Genomic DNA, 4,836 nt, shown 5'->3' with positions numbered 1-4,836 from the left:
CTATTTTTCCAAAAATATCTGCCTATTCCAATTCAACTTTTCAGCCATTTTATTTCTTTGTTTCTACATTTTACTTGTTAAGTCTACCCATAGTTACTTTTTTTCTCCGTTTCTTTAAATTCTGTCTGCTGGCCCTTTTATTTTTATCTTCCCTCTGAGATACTAGGGACTGGTAAGAGGGTAACTTAATAGCCTCAGTCCAAATCTGTCCTCCTGAATGTTTGACCATTTTAATTCATCTTTATCAATTCTATAGAACTGTAACTCACAAACAATAAAACTTATACATCATGTGTAGAATTTGCTGATAAATGCACACACTCTTATAATTGACACATCTGTAAAGATACCAATTTACCTTGTCTCAAAGTTTTGTGTACCTTTGTAGTTATTCCACACTCTGTCTTCTGTCTCAGGCAACCAATGATCTGGTTTTAAAAAATTATTGATAACTTTTGCAAATTATACCATTTTATATAAATGGAAGCATACAATATACTTCTGTGCCTGGCTGCTTTTGTTCAAGGTAATTTTTTAAAAATCTTTTATCGTTGGTTCCATGATTATTTTGTAGTTGTTACTGTATGGTTGATCATTGAATAGTTATTTATTTTGTTTATGTGTTTACTTGTTTATGGTCATTTTGCTTTCAGTTCTTGTCTTATAGATAAAGCTGCTGTGATCATTCAGATACAATAATTTATGTGGATATCACTTTTCCTTTTTCTTGGGTGAATATTTAGGGATGGGATTGCTAAGTGACATGGTAGGTATATCCTTAACATTATAAGGTATATGTGATAATATTATAACATGGCAGGTATATGCCAACATGTTTTTGAAAGTAGTTGTGACATTTTATACTTCCAGTATTCTAGAAATTCCACATCCTCACCTACCCTTGATATCCTAGATCGTTCAAATTTTAGGCATTCTAGTGGTTCTAGTAGTTATGAGCTGGTATCTCATTGTGGTTTGAATTTGCATTTCCATGATAGCTAATACTGTTGAGCAGGTTTTCATGTGGCTATAAGCCAAATACATATCTTTTGTGAAATATCCTAGAAATTTTTGCTCAATGTTTATGGGGTCATTTAATTATTGGGTTGAAGGAACTTTGGCTATTTTAGAGTTGCATTTTCAAAGTTTAAAGTTTTTTTGTAAATTCTTTAAAGTAAGCCTGCTAAAATTGTATGGAATTGGCTTTATAGATCAATCAGGAGAAAATAGACACTGTAGCAATAGTGTCCATTAACATGACATACTCGATTTATTTAGGTCTTATTTCTTTGTTCTCAGCTATTTTTGTAGTTTTTAGGTCAGAGATCTTGTATATATTCCACTAAATTTGTTTTCAATTATTTTAATACTGCTTGAAGTAGTATTTCCTTCTCCAGTTACTTGTTACTCCATATAAAAATACAATTTTTAATTTACATTAACCATGTGTCTTGTTTGTGGCCCTGATAAGTTAACTTATTAATCTTAGTGTTTTGTTTTTTTTTAAAGATTTTATTTATTTATTTGACAGAGAGAGATCACAAGTAGGCAGAGAGGCAGGTAGAGAGAGAATGAGAGGGAAGCAGGCTCCCCGTGGAGCAGAGAGCCCGATGCAGGACTCGATCCCAGGACCCTGAGATCATGACCTGAGCCAAAGGCAGCGGCTTAAACCACTGAGCCACCCAGGCACCCGGTTTTTTTTTTTTTTTTTTTTTAAGAACTTAGGTAGATCTGTCTATGCAATCAGATTTTTTTCAATATATGTATTTTTGTATGTGACTGTTATTTTTCTTGCCTTAATGCGCTTGCTAGTACCTCTAGCAAAATGTTGAAAAGATGAGGTGAGAATTGACATCCTTGACTTGTTCCCACTCACATGGGGTAAGTAGTTATTCTTCATTAAATAGGATAGTGCTATAAGTTTTCAAAGATACCATTTATCAGATTGAAAAAACTTTCTATTCCTAGTTTGTGTTTTTGTTATGAATGAATATGGACTTGTGAAGTTGGAGGCAAGTGTTCCAGGATAGCAACCAGGCAAGGAATACTACAAATTGTAAGCAGCCACCAAGAAATAGGCATGGGATGGAGTCTTTCAGATCTTTAAGAACAAACCAGTCCTGCTGACACATAGATTTTTAGACTTCTGGCCTCTGGAACTGTGAGAATAAATTTTTCTTTTAAGCCATCTACTCTGTAGTAATTTGTTATGTAAGCCCTAAGAAATTAATCACCTTGCAAGGGGTCAGTCAATCATTAAAACCAATATTTGATTTTTGTTAACTTCCTTTAATGTTGTCTATCTGATTTCTGTTCTGATTATTTCAACTTTGGGTTTAATTTTCTTTTAGTTTAAGGTGGCAACTTAGATCATTGTTTACATACCTCTCATCTTTTTAACATAACCTTTTATTTATTTATTTATTTTAAGATTTTGTTTTGTTTATTTGACAGAGGCAGAAATCACATGTAGACAGAGAGGCAGGCAGAGAGAGAGGGGGGGAAACAGGCTCCCAACTGAGCAGAGAACCCAATGGCAGGGCTTGATCCCAGGACCCTGAGATCATGACCTGAGCCACAGGCAGAGGCTTAACCCGCTGAGCCACTCAGATGCCCCTCTAGTATAACGTTTTAAAGGTATAAATTTGCTTCTAAACATTACACTATTTCACACACTTTGGCATGTTTTTACTAGTCTGAAATCCATTATAACTCACTATTTTTTTAACCGCAGACTTGGAAGCATGGCATTTAACTATTTAGGACGTTCCTGTATGTGTTAAAGTTCTTAATTTCTAATTCAATTCCATTTAGGTCAGCTAACTAATATACAATTTTCATCTTTTGAAATTTATTGAGTTTTATCTTAGAGCCATTTTATGGTTTGTTTTGATGTATTCTAAGTGCAATTGAAAAGTATGTTTAATCCATAGTTGTTTTATATATGAAATGTTGAATGAACTCAATTAAGTCAAGTAGATTGACAGTCTAAATTTTTTTGATCAACTAGTCAATCTGACTTATGTTTATATATTTATCCCTTTAGTTGTTAGATTTTCATTTCATGAATTTTAATCTCTTCTGAATTATCTAATTTATCATGAAATGACCCTCTTAATTGTTGATAATGGTTCTTATTCTGCAGTCTACTCTTTAAGTTATTCATGTAGCCAAAACAATTTTCTTATGCTTAACATAAACATGGCATATCTTTTTTCCATATTTCTTTTGACTTATTTGTATTTTTAACTTTCAAGTGAATCTCATATAGTTGTTTTAGTTACTGATTCAGTCTGTCATCTTTGCCTTTGAGTTGGAGTATGCAGACCATTTGCACTTACTGTAATTCTTGATATGACTGGGCATTAGTATGCCTTTGATATTTGCTTTTTGTTAGTTCCCTTTATTTCTCTAATCCTTTCCTCCCTTTTAAGTAAACTTTTTATTCCATTTTATTTCTTTTCTTGGGTTCTTAGCTATACTTCTTACACTGTTTTCGTGGTTATCCTAGAAATAACATGTATTAACTATCAAATTGTATTTCAAATGAAAAAGACTATGTAAAGGTTCTACCTATGGGTTTGTTGAGGTTATTTGTCTCTGGATAAAAATGACTGAACTGTCAATTCATAGTTTTTAATCATTGGAAACCAATCAGTACATATATCTTCAGCCAGAGATTCAGCCAAAGCAGATAATTTAAATAGGATGAGGGGCATTCCCAAGCTCAGTATTCCTACTGACACTTTTGTGACAGTCTCAAAAAGAGATAATAAGAGGCAAGGGCTTACAGTTAATGAAAATTTAATCAATTCCAAATCAAATGAAGAGGTGATAGACACAGAATACTCTGACTAAATTTAACCAGTTGGAATTATTTTTAAAGCCTTATTTTATTCATGCTCTTGAAATGAAGGATTTGCCTTTTAATAGGAAATCTGCATTTTCTTTTTTTTTTTAAAGATTTTATTTATTTATTTGACAGATAGAGATCACAAGTAGGCAGAGAGGCAGGCAGAGAGAGAGAGGAGGAAGCAGGCTCCCTGTTGAGCAGAGAGCCCGATGCGGGGCTCGATCCCAGGACCCTGGGATCATGACCTGAGCTGAAGGCAGAGGCTTTAACCCACTGAGCCACCGAGGTGCCCCTGCATTTTCTTTCAACAGAAGAACACACTGTCCTTGACTTAGTTGTTCCCCAGAAAGTGCCTATTCATTTTTATTTTATGGATTTATTAGAGTTGAGACACAATTCACTGTAAATCTATCAACAAAAAATGTATATAACTCCTTATTATAAATATTTATAATATTGTCCTTTACATGTTAAAGTTATAAGTTTCACTGTTTTTAAATGTCTTAAAAACATAAACTACACTTTAAAATCTCAAAACGAATTGGTAGAGTGGTATGTATGGCTTTATTCTAGAATAAAATGAGTGCCATTTTTCTATGTATTCAACAAAAATTCATTAATGTTCACAATGTGCTATATTTTGTGGACACAGATCACAGAATCCATCTCCTTGATGGTAGGAGGGGAGAGAAACAAGTCAACCAGTCTGTTAAATAATAAGATACGTATGGAGGGGTTAGTGGAGTACAGAGGAAGGAAATGCAGCCACCGAATTTTCTTAGAGGAGATGAAGCTGGAGTTAACTCCTAAAGGATGAATGTGAATTCTCCAAGCAGATTATGGAGAAGATTATGGAGAAAAACCTGTTACTGGAGGTAGAGAAACCTATTATAAGAGGAACTGGCTGGGGGAGGAACCTGGCTCATCTCAGAAACTGCAGATGGTTTGGTAGGATTCCATGATAGACCACATTTTGGAAGAAT

The sequence above is a fragment of the Meles meles genome, chromosome 6 (genome assembly GCF_922984935.1).
Source record: "Meles meles chromosome 6, mMelMel3.1 paternal haplotype, whole genome shotgun sequence".
In the NCBI taxonomy this organism is placed as follows: Eukaryota; Metazoa; Chordata; class Mammalia; order Carnivora; family Mustelidae; genus Meles; species Meles meles.
This window is presented reverse-complemented; position numbering follows the sequence as displayed.